The following is a 22,796-nucleotide window of genomic DNA, read 5'->3' as shown; positions in this document are numbered from 1 at the left end:
TTACTTCAGCAGGTATGACTCAGAAAATTTAAGTGTATGTCATTTTTGCAGTAATCAATTTCAGACAAATTAGAACATAATGCTTAAAAGAAATTTTGTGATATTTACCACTATTCACCCTAGGGCAACTTTGCAAGAACGAGTCAGACTCTACTTATACACTAAACAAAATTATTTTCTAAAGGTATATTCATTGTCCCTAGACCAGACAGGCTTTATGAAAAAAAGCTGGTGGAGTGGACATGATTGTGAGTTAGCAGTAGGACACAATAGGAAATTATCTAACTTGATTTTCAGATTGATGATTTCTCAAGATATTACAACAGATTTGTCTGTACATATTTTCATTTATGAAATTGTGGAGTAAAAAGCAAAACAAAAATGTATTATAATGTGGTGTTTTCTCCACATTTTTTCATTTTTCTCCACGTAACAGAATTTTTTTAACAGCCATATGAGATATAAACCAATGAGGATGACACTTCTAGAAATTAATTCAGGTAAACCAAATCCAATGTAGATATTAGCTGATAAGTATGAATCCATCCAGACTTGATGCAGAAAATTAATAATTTGACAGATAATGCAAAGTTTTAGAAAGAAATAATCTGATATACACTGGTCATGTCACAAAAGATGATTTCTTTAAGGCTAAAATGCTAATTACATCATCAGTTAAATTCTGAACTCCAGTATCACCTCATCAGCTATATGGCATCACTAGATATAGATACATTTCATAACTATGAATTTGAATAATAATGATGCCTTCAAAATATGCACCAGAATCTTGTCTCTTTGGAGTTAATGTTAACTTCAACAGATGCAGAATTTTATCCTCCCTTTTAAGAAAATAAAGCCTAATTATGCAATCCAAAAATCTCAGATATCATTTCTGCTCCCACCCACAACCCTCCCTGTCCCCCCTCCCTGGCCCTCACCATGCTTCTGGACGTCTATATTTCCCTTGTCCTTTTTTAATTTTTGCCTCCTTTCTCTCTATTTCTCTAAAATCTCTCCAACCCACTCTGTTTCCTCACATTAATAATTCATTCAGCCTTCAGATAACTACATGAATTAACCACAAAGAGCCCCAGGATGACTGATTCCTAGGATGGACTGTATCATGGTATAAAACTTGAGAATTAATAGGCAATTTATGCACTGTCCTTCCCTAATCATCTTTTTTCCTCTTACTTTCTTTTCCAAGTATTATGATATTTCCTACATATATTTTCAGATAAAGCTCTTTTTAATTTTTTTTCCTATCCAATTTTCTTTCTCTTCCCATTCTTAGCATGAACATTGATAATTCAAATTGGATTACACGTATGGTGACTTCTCTGGACCTGAAAGTTTTTACACGGATCAGAGATGTTTCTTACTCATAAAATGGACAAATTTAGAATAAGCAGACCTCTAGCATCTGTAGAAACTTTTAAGGCTTCTGCTTGTATCTATGCCTTAAGTATTCTTTAGAAGCCTTGGCAAATGTTTATGTTTTAGGATACAAGGCATCAAAGAGAACAGAGACTGAACGGGAAAAAAAATCCTGTTGAAAAATACATTTGATCTCGATATGAAACCATCAGCATTGAAGAGATTGCAACACTGAGCATAAGATTCACCCAAATCAGCAGAACACTCAGGTCTTTACCAATTTAGCACTTTCTGGAGTAGGCAATTGATCTACACTGCAGACACTTGACAGGGAAGAAGCTGAGCCTCCTTTTAGGTATGGGATATCGTGGTGAATAGTGAGGGGTATCAGAAATGGAACAAAAGAAAATCAGTAAGTACGATCTGTTGATGCACTTAGCAATGTGCTGCTGTGTGTAAACTTCTCATGCCAGGTGCAGTAACTTCACAAGTTCCTAGTCAGAGAACACGAATCAGAGTACAGTCAATGTAAAAGTATTGACAAGAAGTGGTAAGCCACATTTTTTTTGATCTAGGAGTAATATAGCTTTGATAATTTTAAGAACTTTATTTAAAGTGGAAGTGGGAACAATAGGTTTCATTACAGCACTTAATTCTTATATGAAATCTGCTTGTATGAGGTATAACACACATATTCCCCAACCTCCAGTCTGGGCTAGAGCTGGGAAAAAAACCTCTTAATCAACAACAGTGATGTATGGACCATAACTGGTCTGAGAAACAATGATTGGGAAAATATTAATATAAGAACTCTTATGTAGACTTTACAATCTGAATTATACCTTTTTAGATCTATGGTTAAAGAAAGACTTCAGGTACTTCTAAATAAAGGATAAAAGCAAGTAAAATTCTCTCCCCTCCAACGCACACATTTCTGTTCTTCTCAGAATACAGTTTACAAATCCTCTAAATATACTTAGCTTCTTCTACCTTCCCAAAATAAATTACCTGTGTTTCTGCAAGATAAAGCCTTGTGGAGGTTTCACCTATTTTTAAGCATTCAAGGAACAGCAATAACAGAATTTACCTTTTCCTAGGGGACACCTTGAGCTATGGATGACAAGCGGAATAATCAGGTGCTCCAGCCAACCAGTCTACTGCTAGTATGTGTTGCTACATTTTGCTTTTGTTCGAGGCATTCTTCACCCTTCCAGCCTCATCCCAAAGGAAACTTAAAAGACAAAAATGGGAGCACTTTCCATCACGTAAATAAATATGAGTAATTGTTAGGTTTCATCTGGTTGGAGCCAAATTATGAGAATTCAGTTTGTTGACTGGTCTGAATGAGTTTCACACCAATCTGAGGATATTTCAAATTTCTATAGAAGAAAAAAATAAGAGCTTGATAATGACACACAAAATAATTTATTTAAAAGAGGGTGGTCTTAATATCTGTAGAAGATTAAATATGAAATTGATTTTCAAGACTGAATGTACAGCAGCTCAGAAGTCTACAAAAATTATTGTCGCCTCAAATTTTAAGTCTTAGAAACTGCAAACAGGTCATTGATGGGATGCAATATTTTTTCAAGGCAAGTTCAACAAGCCACCTATCTGTTCCATCCATTCTGCAGCTAAAGTCTCTGACACAAACTTTTTGTTAACAATCTTTTGAATTAACCATATAGGAAAAGTGCAACTGAAATTAGACTATCAGTCATAATTATGTGCTTTTGTTCCTTTAAAATGTTCAGAAAGTTCTCCTTCCCTAACATAGATTCAGTGGCTGTAACAATCAATTCCATTGCTTCTCTACCCTTGTTCAAGATGTCCCCTGTGAAGGGCTGCACTCTGTTTATTTCCATTCCCTTTGTATATCTGTCTGAAATTTATAGAAGTGAGAGATCCCAGAAACTCACACAAATTCTTATTTTCTTGAAAAGAAAGGACATGTAACACAGATATTTCACATCTACCATCTGTTTGCCAGCCTAGGCACTAAGTCATTCCATGAAACAAAACTCTTTAATACCAAAAAGAGAACTGGTTCTCAAGATAGCTTCATTCTTCACAGTATAAGGGCATCTACTGACCATTGACACTCAGAGTTATCTTAAAAACTTTTAAGGAGGACAGTTTTGTCAAAACTTCCTGAATGTATTTATTTCAATGGAAAAATGTTTTCTTGTTGTGTTTTTTTTTTGACAATTTCATTTTTTAATTTTATTTTTCTTTTTAATATGAAGACTTATTTTCAAAGTTATACAAAGTGGAAGAGTGATTCCCTCTACCTAGAACATTAACTCTTGATGTAAATAGAAATCCAGATGCACTCAGATGAGAGAAAAGCTAATTTTGGCCTTTTGGAAATATGAGGAGAGAGAAAAAAAAAAAGTAAAGAAAAGTCACTGTACTTTATGTGCTCCACTTTGAGTAGTTTGTAGTTCTATTTCTCTTAAGTTTAAAGCCAACTTATATCATTTTTTCTGCTCAAAGCTTAGATCTAGTTAAATCTTAGTTTTTTGAGATATAGACAATGTATAAATAAAACCTCATGGCTCTGCCTTGTCATTTTCTTCTTTTCTTCTCTACTCTGTTACTTTATTGACTATTACATTAATCCATGAACATGTGTACCACTACTTTAATAATGCAAAATATTCACTTTGTAGCTAAACTATTAATAGATATCATTGTTTGGTTTCCAAGAACTTGACTAATACATCAACAGTAGTGGGGTTTATAACTTTGTCATTCACAGTGAGCCAATATTCAAAGAAACTTATGGTTAAGGGTTTTAAAAGTGTGGAGTTGCTGTCAGTATATAGAAATTACAAGTGCAGAAGATCAGAAGAAAAAAAATATTCAGGAATTCTTTCCTTAAACGTCTAATCAAGTGTAATGCCACATTTAAAGTTGTGGGTAAACAAATATATTCCAAAGTATAAACTGGTGATCAGAGAACCGTAAAGGAATTCCTTACTCATGGACCACATTCACAACTTAACTAGTTTCTTCTGAAGTGGTGTTTGTCTGAGTATGCCCTTCTTTGTAACATCACGTTCGTCAGTCCCAGGGCACATGATGTAGAACATGTCTGAACAAGGGTAGGATGCTATACTTCTTTTTTTAGAGAAACATGGCATTTTCTACATACTTTTTAATGCTTTTATTTGTTAACTTCACAATGACACTCTGAGATGATCTACACAATAAGGAAAGCTGGTGCAGAAGCAGGACCACAGTATTGATACTTCTTATAGAAGCTAGGAATGGTGAGCAAAGATTAGATGTACTTAGACCTACTGCATCCCCATCCAGAAGCAAATCTGGAGAGCAATTCTGCATTAGAAGTGTTACTGATGATGAGATATAACAGAGCAATAAAAACAAGTCTGGGTGGCAGTGACTGTACTTTTAGAAATACTGTCTAGAAAAGACTGCTCCTAATGCATATTAAATACATGAGCTTTTGCAGAACAACATTTACCATTTATGACAAGGTTTTCATTTTATCAGGAATACAAGTGGTTAAAGAATATTTTGATTCTTCTGCACCTAAACACAGAAAATTGATGGAGTTGAGAGGCAAAGAGCAACTTGTTCAAAAGGGAGATTGCATTTTGATGAGATAGAAAAGTTGTAAAAAGCCCTCCTGTTGAACCTGTGGAACCCTCTTTCTTCTATTTATTTAATTTAAAATATTTATTTTAAAATAATTAAAATTTAACTTAAAATAGGCCCTTTCAAATGAAAAAAGCCACTTTCAAATGGGAAATTGAAAGAAGACATTGTGTGTTTTATATAAAGGCACCTGTTGAAGGGAATTCCCTGCAGTGTTTAGGAACAGACACAGTATTAACAAATGCCTGGTATGCTCCCTTTTGTTCCTGGAGTAGATATAGCCTTTTCTCATCAACTGAGAAGAAGTGATAAAATTTGTCTTTTTATGTTCCTGCAAATCAATCTTTAGTGGCGGAAACAGAATTAAACACATCAGCTTCATAAAATTTGTGTTGTTTTGCCATGTGACTAGATTATCCTGCAGTGATGCCACAGTGACAGACACTAACTCATGAGGTAGAAAAACAGATTTTCACATGGGAATATACAGTTTCATTCATTTGAGGCAAAGGCATTACTTAAAGGCTCAGTAAGCACAGGGCTTTTTCGACACTGCAGGTGGTCAGGAGAGGGAAAGGAAGGAGATACAAGTTTTTTTTTCCAGAAGCAGTTTGTAATGATAATGACTTCCTAGAAATCAATGTGCTGATACCAAGGCTAACTGTTTAGGAAATCTAACACAATAACTCCTGGTTTTGCAAATATAAACTGCAATCTGTTTCTCTGTACACTCTAGAAATTGAAGGCAGTGGGAAATCTGAAAAGCTGATGTGAAATAAATATCTTCTAAAGGACTGGAAGATATAGGGGAAAAGTAATGAAGCTACTTAAAATTTAAAATGTAGGCATTTTGCTATAACTGTATTTTTTAAAGATCACAGAAGAGAATAATCTTGCTCAAGGAGGCCACTTCTTCTGAACTGAGAGCCTAAAAATTACAGTTTTGTTTTCCTGCCTTGTCATGCACCATCTCACTGCTTTAAACCGTATGAGGTCTGAGATGGGCTTATAACATGTTAAAAGAAAAAAGGCAACATAAAAAAATTCCCCTTAGCAACAGAGATACAACATTTGAAAGCTGTCACACCTGAAAACAGTATGACAAAACACAGAGGGGTGAATCTCAAGTTATTACATCAAATTTTGCTTTATGTCCATATGTAACCAGCTCATGAGCAGAAGACATCTGTGGAACTTTCTACTGCTATGGCTTCACTCCACCACCCCACTGCATCAGTGGGATAGCTGCTCATGCTTGAAAATTCTCAAGATATATTACTAAACATATGCGTCACTGTAACCAGGACAATGCTATGGCTGCTGGCAGCACCAAAAGAAAACAAGTACTAAACATAGAGTCCACAAAAAAGTATCCCTGATAAACTGGAAACCAAAAGGTATGATGGACCCCACTGTGCATATTTTCCAATTCATCATTATTTATCCTGCAGTGTTATGCACAGGACAAAGCAAAAATCAACAAAGCAAAACCCCCTGCCATCCAGCCTCAATATTCAATGTTTGTTATGGGTCTTACAAGTACATGTATCATATAATTCTTCATTATGGCTTTTTTTTTTTTTCCAAATTGTTGCTTTAAATAATTGTTCACTGTTCTTTCATGCTAAACCTCCTAAATTCACAACACAATTTTGAGTTGTTAAAGTCTTATACCTAGTTAAAAGAGAATATGAGAACACCACAGGAAATACTGCTTTGAGGGGTCCCACTCTCTCTTGGGTCCACCTCTCTTAGTGATTTTGGTCAGATCAGATGGGCTCCTTGAAAGCAAATCACCCATTTGTCTTCACTAACCACACTTCAGTTCATGCTACATGGTGATCTCTGAGTCATTTCAAATGACTTTGATGCACCCTAAGAGCATATGTGACAACCTCCAGACACCAGCAAGAGTTCAGCCCATGGGACCATATGAAAGTAAATGTAAATAAAATCTCATAAGCATCATCATCATCATCTTAAATTCATAGACTTGTATCTTAGGATGCCCTCTATTTTTTTAATTCCACAAATGATCCCAAGACATAAAACCAAGAGATTTCACTTTTTTAGAAACTGAAAGTTCAAAATGAAAATTGCCACTTTCCATGTGCATTTCTCTTTCAATAGAAAATGTGTTCTATTGTATGTTTGACAGTATTTTTTCTTTTTTGATTGGATGTTGTAATGTGGATTTTTCATGAAATTGAAGGTTACTAACTCAGAGGGGAATGGTAACCTGGCTGCTGTCCAGTGGTTGATGAATAATATTCAGACAAGCAAATGCCTCAGAGATGTGTCTGATCTAAGAATAAAACAGGAAGGTTGGTGGAAAAAAGGATCAGTATCCTCACAAGACAGGAACCTAAATGAAGGAAGTCCTAGCCTAAACAGGTGTGCATGACAGAGGTTATCACCACAGGTGGGCAGACTTTTGGCAGAGCAGTTTGGTTCAAAATGCCAGACTTTTTAAGTGGGGTGTGTGTGGGTCTGTGTGTGTGTGTATGTGCATAAAAAAGTAGAAATCTCAGAATCAAAGACTAAGAACTATGTTAGCTTTCTAGTTAGCTAATGGGAGCACTTCAGGCCATTTGGAAAGGAAATTCATATGAAATGATTCCCTGTCTCTGTTAATGGTAAGGGACCTCATATGTCAGTTGCAATTCGTCTGAAAAGCTCTCTTTAACTTTGTGGGGCTTTGCTGAGCAGCTGTCTAGGAATAACATATTTTTCTGGCTCCATTTTTGGACAAGTACACTGAAAGGTTTAGGAAAGGGGCAAGGGATGCCTGTCAAATTCTTACTCTCAGAGATTCTGTTTAGACCTGTACATTTTTTATGACAGGATGTGCTTCTGTGCAGTGATCAAGAAAGGGAAGGTGTCAAGCAAAATAATTTTAAAATCCACTCAAAACTGAGTTTCCATGAAAATTATCTCTGGGAAGTAACCTGTAATAAGCTGCAAAAAGGCAGTATCAGAACACGATATAAAGGTGCTTTCACTTGCAGCAACTACAAAGCTTTATGTTGTGGGGAACAAACTTACACTTTACCACGAGAGTCTCATGGGTGAAGAAAAGCAGCATTTCAGCCTTTTCACCTATAGTTTGCTTGAAAAAAGGACTGGTGGGACAAAAATGTTGACTTAAAGACTGAACTGAATGCATATTCACAAATCGCTCTGCTTTAGAACAGGTCAGCAAGAAGAGATGATAGACAAAGTGAGTATGACCATCTCCTGCTCTTGTATTCAGCCATGTGTTTCACTTGCTTACAAGATGAAGTCTATTTCCATTTCACATAAGGCCAGTGAACCTCATTCATTTATGCAAAAGGGGAGCTGTTTGTGGATCTCATCATACTGTGGGGAAGTCAAGCTGAAGAGGCAGTGTTGCAACATTGCCTGTAACTTCATGGAATGAACATCCAGTTATGGGTTAAAGGAAAAAATATGGGGAAGTTTTCAAAGCAGATTTACAAGTTCTGAAAGGTCAAGTCTAAACCAGAGTTAATGTTCTCCAATATTACTTGTCTTTTCCAGCCTTGAGATGGCAACAGCCTGTGGGGGTTCTAAGAAGCTCTTTGTATGAGCATCACAGGATTTCATTTTTCAGTCAAGTTCAGGAATCTTGGCTTGTTCACTTTGACTTGAGAGTCATGCCATAAAATGTGAATTATTATATTTTATATTAAAATACCTCACACACTCAAGTAATGCAGAGTTCTTTTTTATTGTTCGAGACTAATGAGTTGTCAGCTTCCACCCCACTGTTTCCTTTTCAGAATGAGATACATGCATCATCTTTCAAAAGAAGCAGTGCTGTTCATGACATTTACAAAGTGTTGCTCTAGTGTATGTGTCTATATTTTTAAAGTGACTACAATTTATGAAGTAAGATTTCTTAAGCAATATGAAAAAAGCCAATTTCTTTATGCACACTTTATACAACAACTGTGATGCATCTAAAGGTCATACTTCCATCTCACTATAAAACAGAGGTGACAAGAAGAATGGTCTGTTTTCACCACTGGCACTGGCTGGAGCTACTTTTCCCAGTCATATGGAGGAGCACTGTACATCAGTGCTGAAAGGTTTTCTGAAAATCTTGGTGTAGAGCAACGACATTGAGAGCAGATTCACAGCAGGGGAAGTGCATGGGAAGAGTATCTGAAAACTCCAAAGAGAGGACTGTGAACTTACTCTGTGACAAAATATAAATGACTCATATGACACTGTTATGCAAGGCAGGGAGATGATAGGGGACAGTAGGGGCCCAACAAATAGAAAAGAGTAATTTTTGAGAAATGACTCTGATAGGCCTGTGCCACCCGTCAGGGACAATTGGGACAGATGCAATGCAGAGGAACAGTGTCTTTGGTAGGGTAGTTCTGGAAGGAGCAGATGACTTTAAGAGATAATAAACTTTCCTCCAGTTCAGGGATCATGAAGAAATTTCTCTGTACTTGCCAGGCTGATGCACTGTAGGCTTGAATTTTGGACCAATTCTGTGACATTTTAGGCTATTGCCTTGCATCATGTGCTTAAATTCCTTTCTGATAAATTCAGAACTGTGGTGGGGCTGGAAATTGCTGTCCACCCACAAAGGGTCCAGGGCAGTGCCTGAGACACAGTTGTTTTGGTTTTTTTTCACCTGCAGAATGAAGCTGCTTAAAAAACCAAAATTGCACCTTCCACACATGTTCTATACATATACCCTACCATTAAATGATACAAATAAACTTATCTGTTTACATTGCAAATATAGTTGAACTCATAGGTCAATAGAAAATTAATTGAAGAACTTACTTGACAATGAAGACCCTTATGACGAGGAACTCAACCATTAAATTACTTGCAAAGAGAATGGTAATGGTGATTGGAGCCCTACTGAAAAGAAAGACCAAATGAGATGAAGAAATATTTCCCAGTATTTAGGTACAACAGCTTATACTAAACTCACTTAAAGAGAAAGGAATTACAAAAGGGAATAATATGTTAAAAGAAAAAAGAAAAGAGGGGAAAACATATAGATGTCTCTGAGGAAGATAAAAGCAGGAATGCCAGCAGCAAACCAAACAGCATTTCTCATGGCTGTTGCTACCTAAATATCTGACAGCTCAAATACATCACACTTTATCTCTGAACCTGAAATTTTTCTTCTCCTTCTTCACACAGATAAATTTCACTATCAGCTATTTCATGGGGGAAGAAACTGAGTCAAAGAAGGAAATTTAAATTGTCCAGTGCTGAGCACTTCTTTGGTTGTGAGACCATAAGGAAGTACAGGAGTCTGAAAGAGATGCTCAGATAATATTACCCTGATTTGTCAGTAGAGAAAAAAGCAAAGAAGAAGCAAGTCCTGCTGCATTGGCCATGAGACCAAAGTGATTGTGTGGTCCAGGGCTGCCTTCATGGTGCAGAGAGTCTGTGCTTCCACTGTGCTGCTTTTTTTCAGAGTACCAAGTCTGTTCTTGGCTTGTAGGAGGGATAGGTGCACACAAATGTGGTCGGAACAGTCAAATATTTTTGCAGGGAAAGAGAAGAGCCCTACTGAAGCCACAGAAAAAAAGAGGTTTACAGCTCTTCCATTGCCTTTTTCAGCACTTAGAGTGCAAAACCCTGTCTGCTATGAATTTGACAAAAGAAGATGGCTGTGGACAGAGATAAAAGAAAAACAACTTTTTTTCCTCCTTTCATTTTTGAACATTAGAAGAATTCAGTGTTTAGTCAGTAAGGTGTTCAGAAAGTCAGGGTTTGCCAGGGGGTTTCATTAAAACATTGCCTGAGGGAAGGATGAACAAGACGAATAATTAATATGTCTGGATGTTTCTTGGTTTGAGAGCAATGTTCCACATAGTAGATGTCTGACAGAATGAATTCAGTTAGATATTCAGAATGCAAGTATTGCCACTTGGTTGAAACTGGCTTATTTACCAGAGCTGCCTAAACTTACTAGGAGATTTGTTTGCAAATGGATTAACCAGAAGAAGGCTCAGGAGCCTAGTTGGTACTCTTAAGTGCTGGTGATTTATTACCCCTGACTACGCAAACACATACCAACATATCTTTCTGAATAATGGTACAGGAAGAGATGTCAGAAAACCAACTTCTTGTACAGACTCTGGAGCTACTTTTTAACCAAGTTTATGCTTAAGATTTTTCTGTGCCAGATCTTTCTGATATACACAGCTCTTCTTGAGACAAAGCATCTCACAAGACATGCCTTGTTTTCGTCTCCTACTTGTCCACAGTAGGGCTTGAAAAGTTGAGACACTGATGAGACATGAGATCAAAGAGAAGGATGCGAATCTCTATTCACTAGATAGATGTGAGAAAATAAAAGCTGTCAGGCTGAACCAGACTGACCTATGCCTTTTCCCTGAAGGTGTCCAACTGCATATGCTCTGATGGAAAAGACAGGCATAAACCTTCTAGCAGGTGATAGTTTACAGACTTGGGACAAAGATTGTAACTCATGCTCAGCAGTGCCTTGGTTACACTATCCATTTTGAGTTTGACTAATCCCTTTTAAAGCTCACTTATTTTATTGTTCTCTCAAATATCCTGTGGCAATGATTTCCACAGCTTTCTCTTTACGCACTGTGAAAACACCATTCTTTGTTGTAACCTGGCTGCCTCATGAGTCATAAGCTCTCCACTAGTTCTTCTTTTATGAATTCTGCAAGTTTCTCATTTTATAGACCCCTGTTACTCTAAATTTCACTCACAGTCATCTGTTTTTCAAGCCAAAGAGCTATCTTTCTTAGTTTGTTCTCCCAGTGGAAGATGCCACATTCCCCTGATCATGCCTGCTGTGCACATGTTATCCCCTGTAGCTCAAGGACACTTCCCACCAGTGAAGTAGAACTGCACTTGTGCCATTTAGGGTGTGGGAGCACCATGCAGGTAGTATGTAACTTCATAACAATATTTTTGCTTTTGCTATTACTTATAACAAGTCACAAAGGGTTATTTGTCTTTTGATCGTTGACCAGATGTCAGTGCTCTGAGGGTATCACCAATTCTGACTGTCCTGCCCACTCATTCTGTAGCTCCCCCATGCTGCCCACAGCCCATGACCCCATTTCAGCCCCTGTTTGCTTCCTCCCAGCCTTCTCACAGGGAGCAGCCGCCTCTCACTGCTCTCTGAGAGCTGATTTTTTGGAGATTATCTAAAATTAATGTCAGAGAGCAACCAGGGAATAAATTGCTACAACCTTCACACAGCTGCAATGAAACTTGAAAAAGGACATATACACAAAAATATCAGACAAAAATGATGTTTTTCACATTACTACTGATTACATAACTGTTGAAACCTATTTCATTCCTTCAAGAAAATTTTGTACTCATTGTCAAATTCTGTCAGCTCCTTAAATTGTGTAATACACATCTATATTGGGTTTATAGGCAACATTCAACTGTATATTTTAGCTATTGTATTACTTAAGTTAGTTTGTGGAGAGAGAGCAAGAATACTGATGAAAATCACAGAAACAGAATTCACTGACTTGTCTTACTCAAAGCACAAAAACGTTATCTTTTACTTTGCTGGAGTGTGAGACTACAATCTCACAACTGAGCAAGAAACTCCTTGGATCACAGAGGGCAGAAAAAATAAGGCATGAATCATTACAGTTTCCCCTCTATTCTTCAGATGGAATAAAATAGGACATCCCCTGAGGAAAGAATAAGACAAGACTGAGGAAAGGAAGAAACCAATGAAATGGGGGCAGGTACAAATTTATTCAGTCTACATTTATAACTGACTGAGGAAGGAGAGAAATGGTGAACTTGTGGTGACTTGCGTGGCTATAAATTCAAATGCTTATGATTTTGCCAAAATACTCAGGGGAAAAAACATTAAAACCTGGCAAGTTATTTAAGATCTATGCAGAATAACACAGAGAGGGTAAGGGGAGTAAGTGAAACCGTGCTCACTAAGTTAGCTACTACCAGTCTAGGAAAGTGCAGCACTTAAGAAAACCTCAATACAGAACAACTTGATCTTGAGCTTTGAAAACATTCCTCTCCCTCCAGGATTTCAAGGATTTTCCTTGAAGTTACTGCTGACTTGTGTGTACGCAAGACACGTAGAAACCAATTCACTCCAGCTGAGTAACAGTGGACAGTGATTTCCCATATGAAGTCCCTTGGAAATAAAAACCTTCTAAAGCACAGAAGACAGAAAATTTGGTCTATACATTCAAAAGGGATAACATCCTTGGACTTTTTGCTTAGAATAGAAGTTATTCTAAATAACTCACCATTTTCTGTTTAAAGAAACTTAATTGTGTCGAAGAAAAATGAATATTTGTTTTATATACATCTATATGTACACCCACATATGTACAAAAAAATGACAAAAAACAGCTTGAAAAGGTTTTTCTAAAGGGTCTCAAGAGTTGAGTTTGTATTCTTGCACTACTGCTCCACCTTGAAGCATAGGATGGAACACAGAAACACTGAATGCAGGAGAGATCCAAGAACTCAAATATACAAATCATGGAAAAAAATCTTTATGTTATATGAACAGTTGTTTAGAGCAGAAGGTCTATAACAGCCTAAGATGAAAAGAAAGTTTCTTTTCTTTAGTTTAGTTCCAAGAGAATAGGACAGGTGAATAGAAGAGGATCTTGCCTAACAAGTATGGAATCCAGCAAAGTCACTGAGCAATGAAGGCTGGCTGCTGGCTGCTGTCACTTGGGAAGGGCCACAGCTTTGGGACTGTGTCTTCTGCTTGGCTTAGAATGCAACACCTTCCTCTCAATTTATTTAAAATCATCAGTGGTTTAATGTCACTTGGCAGAAAAAGCAGCATGTCAGTCAGTAAAAATGGCTAGAAACTGAATTTTTTTGGCCATTTAGCTTTGGAAAACTGTTTAGCCCTGGAGTAACTGAATGAATGTGAGTTAATGTTTTTGTTCAAATCAGTTGAAGCCAGTCCCCTGTTCATCCCTTGTCCTGTGCGCTAATTTACACTGCAGCATCATCTTGGAGCATGTAAAGTGGCTTTTTTTTTTTTTTTTGACAGAACAGAATGGAAAGATATACTCAAGGAGGGCATCCACTGCAATAACTCCTAAAGACAGGTGCATTTGGATCACAGGTGAGACCAGAGCTTGTTGAAAAAAAAAATCCCCCAAATCTGTACAGTGCTGTCTTCAGGTCTGCAACACAAAAGCACCATCTGTTTTTTCTGATGGGTTTCTGGGGGAGGCTACACTACCTGCTAGTGAAAATGCAGCTACTGCAGTTCAAACCACCCAGGCACTAAGAGCTGTCCAAATGCCCGTCCACTTAGCCTAGCATATGGGAAAAAATTAAGCTAAAAATGCAACATGTTTCTCCTTAGTTGTGCCTTAAGGCAACAGAAAAAAATTGGGATAGGAAAGCCTGAAAACAGATGTTCTCCACCCCCTCATTCATACAATTTATAGAATCCTGTTTACTTCTAATAGCCCTGCTCATACACATAAGCTTACTGAAAGCAATTAAATCATAATATGTATTTTAAATTAAATTGAACCATGACAATCATTCCTTTTGGTATCCAGTTCCAATCACCTCTTTAGAGTTTACACTGCCAATGGATGGAAAATATGTGTGTAATTTTGATAACGCTTTTGCTGACAAAGTCATTTAATTGATGGCAGTGAAATCTAAGACTGGAAATGAACCATGCCAGACAAAATAATTATTGCCTTCTATAATTTCCCCCCCAAAGGCCACCTGCATTATTAATATGGTCTATTAAATGGTGCATTTTTTAAAGTAGCTTAGTTACATTTTGAGAATGACCTATTCAAACCAAAACAGCATTTTTCTAACTCTGGATTATAAATGTCATACAAAATGTATTTTTATAATTTAAAATGAGAGCTATGAATGGCAGTCACCTAAGTGAGAGGAGGGAAATAGAGATCTGTTGGGACTTAAAGGGCTCTGTTCTGACTTCTCTTGATTATTCCTGTGTTTGGCTTGTATGGTCTGGCTGGTTTAAGGCGTACACTTCATCAGATCTCTTAGCTTAACTTTCCCTGATGGTCTTTTAAGCAGTACAGTTTTGCCACACAGTTTAATAGACCCTTGTGTGAGAAGTGCTGTTCTGCATCGATAGACAGCCCTGCTCACTTAACCCATGTTTAATTTTCCTGGAATATGGAATTATTCTAAGTAGAGCACTCTGCAGAACCCTCCTCTGCAAGGACAATTTCTCAGTGAACAGTAATAAAGAGTGAATGCAAGTAATCAAATCTTGCCATGAGATTTCAGTGGCATTCCTTAAAATACTTTAAATGTCTGCCTTCTCTTGTCCTTAGACCATATTCCCAGAGTTGCTGCAAACTGGGTTTTTGTTTTTGATCTAAGAGTGATTGCTCTTGCCGTTTCTTTGTAGTGATGATGTCTCAGAAGTTATTCCCACAGAAATTTCAGCAATAAAAGTCTTCCGTATACAACAGGAGTAATACTAAATCTTAGTTGCAACAGATATGACAATTGAATAATAATGATTTTTTTGGCAATGGTACTTAAATGGCTCCTGAATAGAACTATTAAAATGTTTGGTTGCCATTTTCAAAGGTATTTCTCAAAGCTGATGAATCTAAGTCTCACCGACACTTTTCTCAGTCTGATTATTTTCTGTTATAGGGGCTTGAGTGCAAACCAGAGGTGCTCAGCACTTTTGGAACAAAATCCCATAGCTAAAGATGGATTTATGAATCTGCTGTAAGCATTAGGGCCCTTCTGTTCTGTCATAGGTTATTTTATACATTATAATGCTGAATAAAAGGAATAAAAGTACTACAGTGATAAAAGTACTACAGTAAAAGTTGCAGCCAAGTGCAATTTGTGAATATATGTTAGAGAATATTTCCATTTTTGTGGTTTAGATCATCAGTTATTTGTCACTGGAAAGCTGATATGAGAAAGTAAGCGGAACGTTGCCCGAGTAAAAGGGTATGGATCAGGAAAAACAAAGAAAACCAAACAATCCTCCTAATTTCTATAAATAAATAATTATTTTCTAAATGTGTATGGCTCTCTAAGACACAGTATGTACTTTAAAGTGTTAAATCCAAATTAAATTATTTCAAAATTAAAGTCAGCTACATTGGTACATGCTTTATCTGCCACTGAAATCCTGAAATGGGCTTACAGATATTTGAGAGTTGAACATGTTAGGGATGGTGATCTCTACATGGCTGGGGAAGCAGCCCAGCAGTAGTGAACAAGTAGAGCCACAGTACTCATTAGTCACTACTGAAAAATTAAGACGCATTTTTTAAACCAGACACATTTGTCCTGCCTCTGAAATTCAAGGGGTTTTCTAATCATATACCTTGTCCACATTCAGGCTCATGCCCAGGGGAGAGCTGTAAATCTTTCTGCATTGGTTATGAATCCTCTTTGTGAAAAAAAAGTAACTGAAGTCCAAATTATTTTTTGGATTTGGCCTTCTGCTTCATGGTAAAAATAAAAACACATCACAGGAAGAATTTACATTTTATTTTTCTTGTTCAGTCAATTTTATGGATCACTGGCTTATTTAGCCATATGGTACTCAACCTCCTCGTTTTTCTAATAAGAATTGACTGTTAATGTCTACTTTCTATTTCCTTACTCTTGTTTCATATAGAAATACTGAAACTCATGACATGATGATCATCATCTTTCCTTAAAAACTTTTTGAAGAACTGTAAAAAAATTTCCGAAAGGTTAAAAGGTTTCTCCTCATGCATGTGTGGCTAGGTTTAAAAAGAATTTTAAGGAAAGTTGGAGAACAACATTTGATTTTGCATAATACACACTGCAAAATGGCATGAATTAAGGATGGAAATCTTTTCTTAACTTACTTGTCTTGAGTTTAGACTTTTGAATTATTGCAGTTTATATCACTGAAAGAAATAGATTTGTCCTGAGCACAAAGGCAGCTTAACTTATTGTAAGAAACAGAGAGTTATCATCTTTTCCAGTCCTCCCTTAGCACTATATAAGTATTTTTAGGCACTCAGATTCCTGTATAGTGCGAATGAATTTGGAACACTGAGGCTGTGACTGAAGACTTGAAAAATAACATTACTGCAATATTCATTTTCAATAAAACCAGTCAGACAAGAGGATGATTACCATTTGCAAACAGTCATGAAGCAGTGAATTAATTTTATGAAAGTATGATAGACTAAACTGCTTCAAAATGATCGCTATCAGCACTGCATATAGCAGTTCTTAATCTATATTTTGAATATATCTTTATTTAACCAGGACAAAAAAAGCTGACTAAAATTCCTTTTGACATAGAACATAACAAGATAGCAATTTCTGCAAAACTCATAATTCTCAGGGAAATTGTTAACCAATTATAAACATAACACAAAATATCAATGGCTATGATGTATTTTAAACACAATTATGATAATAAAGCATAATCAAATATGTGCAAGCAGTAGCAATTACTAGTGCATATCATTAAGCCATCTGCTAATTAATCCAAAGCAATAATATGGTTTATTTAATAAGTTACAGCATTTCTCTTTGAAGATGTGTACAGAAAAATAAGTGGTTTATGTCTGGTGAAGCAGAAAATGATTCTATGAGACTGGAGTTTTGCTGTAATAACTTGGAACCTCTCAGATGTTTTTATTTAATTGTTGTCACTACTTTAATACTTTTAAATATCACCAGGCTGCTGGGAGCAAAACCTGCAAGACCAAAAATGTGGGAGCTGCTTTTGAGTATAAAGCAGTTTAAACAAATTGATCACAGAAGAGGTTATCTCCAAGGTCTAAAATGATAGGAGAAACTCAATTTCAGGGGGCTGCATATGGGATGGGAACACTCAGTATCATCAAATATAAACTTGTTTAGTTTTACTACAGAATTCAGTAGATTTATGTAACTGTTACATCTAGCTAAACACCTTGTAAATAGTGTCTTTAAGTATCTATCAAACATTTTTGGCTGTCATCCTGAAGTTTGCTGCTACACATACAGGATGCATTTGTTCTTATCCTCTTATGTGAATGTTTACTATCAGTCCTTATTTTCTCAGTGGAAAAGTCCATTCCACCAGGTAAAAAGGACTACCTTTTTGTAAAGAAATAAAATATTTAGAGTATATTATATTATAAGCTCAGCACTTCCTAAAGATTTAGAAAATATTCTTTAAACCCCACACTAATACACCTAGTGCCAAGTCTTTTTGACACAGAAAGATGTTTCTTCATTTTCTTAAAGAAGGAAAGCAATTTAGTGCTTTATGAATTTTGTAGTGTTTGAACTGCTACATCTATAAATGCTAAATTAGCAGTATTTGTTTTAAAAAGGGACAGCTTGTGCAAACCTTAGGGATAAGGAGGATTAAGTGATATTTTCACCACTCAAGATGACATTGCTTTTATGGAGAAGGAAAGAGGGGCTGTGAAGGGGCAAGAGGAAGAAAAATAAACTTCCATTTCTCTTGAAGAAAATACTGGAAAGATTTATCAGTTGGCAGAAAATGTCATCTGATAAAAGGCTGTGGTCTGATCCACCAAATCCTCTGAAACTCTGCTGAAGAAAGTATGATGCAAAGAGAATAATTTCAGGTTTAACCCACTGTATGGGTAAAAGCATTTCATATGGATTTTATCTGACAGTAAGATTAAATCAGCTAAGTTAGAAAGAGAAAAGGAGCACTTGAGTTTTCATGGTCCTTTACTTTTTCAAATTAAGGAAAAACATTACCTTACAAGTCTTATTCATTTGTACGAGAGAGCCAGAACAGTCAGGGTTTCAGACTGAATCTAAAGCAAAGAGAATTTACAGCAGAAAGGGAGCTGACTTTGCATTGCTCATAGTGATGGATACTGCTGCTGCCTGACAGGGCAGGCTGTAGAGTGCCCAGCTTGTTACTTGCCACTAACACCTTCTGTGAGGTGTATCACTTCTGCTGGGTAAATGAGTCCTGCTGTTGTTTTTAAAGCCAACCCAACTGATTTGATCACAGGCATAAGGCAACCCTGACAAGAGAAGGCCACGGTGGTCTGGTCTGTGGCATCAGGCTGGGAAGCGAAGCTAGGCTGAGCCAAACCCGCAGTGACCAGCTCACAGACCTTGCACAAAACTGGTAGGACTCAGATATATCTTATCTTCCTCAACAATCTCCTTGCAAGTTATTTAGGCATTGAGACCAACATCCAGGTGCACAAGTCTGGGTGAACAAGCCAACACACAGGGAAAGGGAGACATTGTCCAAGCCATGTCTATGGTGGGTGCCAATCTGGAGACAGCTCCTAGCTGGATTTGCAGAAGTAGCCTCTGTGTGCTTCCATTCAAATCCCTGCCTGCCCTCTTGTTCCTCAGCAGGCAACGGCTCACCTCCTATAGCAGGCAGAGTAGCTGCACAGGAATGTTCCCAGGGTAGGAAAACCACACTATGCCAAATTTCCCCTTTTCCTTCTTTGCAAGCGAATAGTGTTAACCACTTTATTTCACTCATGTCTCATAAGATGACGGAGTACAATCAAAAGTAGAATGTGCCCTGTCATGCACAGGACTTAAAAAGCATTATATATATTTATTCTTATTCCTTAAACACAATTTTCCCTCTGGTTTTGAATCCTTCATAGTTATGTAAAGCCATTATTATAAAAAAGTAGGAGATAATACAAATACCTTAGAAATGTGCAGTGAGCTCACTACAGAAGAGTCAATGTAAGCTAGCAATTACAGTAGAAAAAGAATGCTTTATGCAAAGCATTTTTCTTTATGTGTAAGATAGGTCTAATAACAATAATAGAAAAAAATATCTCCATCATTTGATGTCTCAGTCAAAATCAATAATACCATTAAAAATATTATTTTACTGCTGTCTGGGACTTAAAAAGGTGTCAGCTTCCACAGCTACTAGGGAAATCAAACAGCACATTTTTAAACTGCAGGTTTCTAGATTAAAACAAAATATTGCCATTGGCACTTTATGCAAATCAAAGATAAAGAAAGAGTTTATTCAGTAAATAAAACCAAAATAGACAAAATATTAAATGTGGCTACAGTATGGTTTTAGTTCTTCATGGCAAAAATCTCCAGACTTGTATAACTTCATCTGTACATAGGATTTTTGAAAAGACTTTCAAGCAATAGAAGAATTATTTGAGGGGGTGAAGTGAAGGAAAACCTTATGTGCCATGAGCTGTTATTCAGACTTGAAAACATACAAGCTTCACAGTTTTTAAAACCCAGGATATTATGCCTATCCAAGGCTTCCACTCATCTCCTTGGCCACTGACTCCTTTCTGCATTTACATCTGCAGTAACTGTCTCAGACAAGTCAGATATGATGTGTCGTCTCCAAAGTAAATACATGAATAAATAAGTGTTTTGGTTTCTTGGTTCCCTAATGGTTGTAGGGGAGTCTAATGTTTCATCTTCATTTTCCACAGTAGTTCAAGAGAAATCTTGCAAATAATGAGGACATTTTCTGGGAGCTGTTACTCTCTGGTAGAGACAAGCCAATGTTCAAATCTGGATTTAGAGGCTCAGACATTTGGGACACATTTGGGGCTTGTGAGCAGGTTTTACACATTCCAAAGGCAGAAGCAAACTTGAGAATTTGGGTTTAAGTTTGGGCTTCAGTGCCAAGGGCCTGCTCAGAGGGGGAAGGGAATGGGCTCTCTGCAGAGATGATTTCACTGCTTACAGTGATAGTATATTTATGAAAAAAACTTTCATGCCTCCCTTCAGTTTTCCTCAGTCCTCATTTTTCCTTCATTTCTCTTCCACTTTGAAAACATAACAATGGACAAATGCATGCTTTTTTCAAATTCTACATAGAGCCCAATATGCAAACACATTTATATGCAAATCACTTATATAAAAATGCTGCATGTTATCTCCAAGACCCCATCAGAAATGAAGCGTTTATGCCTCAGCAGGTAATACTCAGTCAAATATTCCAGTGATTTTTGTATTGTGTCTGAAGTGAATTATGGAGAATTGTTGAGGGTGAGAAATGACCTTTAAGCCCATTAAGTACATTAGAAGTTGATTGTCGCACAACCTTCCAGGATGGTAACTAATTGCTTCCAAAGCAACCCCAGCACTTCTGAATTTTTTTTTAATTATTATTAATCTTGTCATTTTACGAGTTCCTTATTCTTTGATTAAAATTTTTTTCTCTTTTTCAGTTAACATTCTTTTTTCATCTTCCATGTTTCTGTTTTAGTCCCATCATCCATGCTATGATAAAAGATGATGTATTATCAACATTAACTTATCATACATCATTTAACACTCAAGACAGTTTTTTTCCCCTTTTTTATATGTCTTCTTTCTCTTCTTCTTCATTTTTTGCTAAATGCTATGAATATATGAATTTTCAGTTTGGTCTTATTTTTCTCTAAAAAACAACCAACATTTTTAGTCTATCACCTTTTTTTCTTTGAATGTTGCATTATCACCACTGACGTTGAAAATACAAGAACAAAAATCAGCTTTAGAAAGATTTTATGCTTGGTTGGAAAGAAGTCAGTGTGCATTACATGATAGACATTTTACTTCATTTTAAAAGTAATGGTTTATTTCCTCATTTTTCTGTGAACTTTTAGCTCTCAGAAAAAAAAATTTTGTAGAAATTCATGTCTGTCAGAAGTCTGATCTAACTGCTTAGAGATATTTCGTAGCCCTCTGGTGTAACCCCAGGTGGAGGAGGTACTCTGGATTTTGGGTGAGCTGGAGGAAAAAGGGAGAGCATAAACTGTGGGTAATCGGTAACCTGTGATGGTGCCCTAAAATGATTCTCAGGACATACTATAAGAAGGGTAAAACCAAGTTCATTTATCAGTTCTGATAGAAAAATCTGTGCTGCCACCAGCCTGATCCACCAGCATTTGTGTGGAAGGAAGGAGTGAGCTTTCGCTCCTTTCTTGCAAGCTGGGACGTGACTGGCACAAGAATCCCTCTCCCACATTGAGTATTACCATATTCTGCTTGTATCCATGAAAAAAAAGTGTGGGTACTATTTGAGCAGGAAAGCATTGCTTAGCATAAATGAATTTATAATTCCTCCCTGCCTGTACTTGGTGAAACATGACAGGAGACAGCTCTGAAACAGCTTATAAAAGCAAATTCAGAAAGAGTCACCAGGATAGCACACTATGAACTAAATTTCAGATATGAAAACAAGGGAAAAACAAAGGAATAAATATTTAAAGATGTTTAAATGAAGAGGAAGAAGTATACTCCATGGGTCTTTAAAAAGCATAAATGCCTACAATCTACCCTATAGAGAAAAAGAGAGCTCCAAAACCACCTGCCATTAGAGCTGAAGGTTCTGCAAATCTCTGGAGATACTGTAAATTTTATCTGAACTTGTAAATACCAGTTTCAGTGCTGTTTCACTGGGAACCAGTTACTGTGATTTGAGATCTCTAGGTCAGATCCTTGATTAAAGAATAATAATACATGGAAAAGGGGATTTTCAGATGTGATTATGAGCTTCTGTGTTTGCACTCTTTGGAACAGGGAGTGCCATACTGCTGTGATGAGCAGGTCTTGGAAATTACTGAAGTTTGTAGGACATCTTGTCACAGTGAACCAACTGGGAAAGATGCCCTACTGGGCTTCCTATTTGTGTCCTTACTCATGAGGGATGTGGTGGTAGGTGGCTATCTTGGCCACAGAGATGATGAAATGGTTTAGTTAAAAATGTTCAGATGTATGATACGAAGAAATAGCACAGAATAGAAAGTTGCTACCTGGACTTTAGGAGAGCAAACTTTAAGCTGCTCAGGGAGCTACTTTGCAGTGGA

The sequence above is a fragment of the Myiozetetes cayanensis genome, unplaced genomic scaffold (assembly GCF_022539395.1).
Source record: "Myiozetetes cayanensis isolate MyiCay16 unplaced genomic scaffold, myiCay2020 scf5-8, whole genome shotgun sequence".
NCBI classification, from domain to species: Eukaryota; Metazoa; Chordata; class Aves; order Passeriformes; family Tyrannidae; genus Myiozetetes; species Myiozetetes cayanensis.
The sequence above is the reverse complement of the archived record's forward strand: the minus strand, read 5'-3'. Positions refer to the sequence as shown.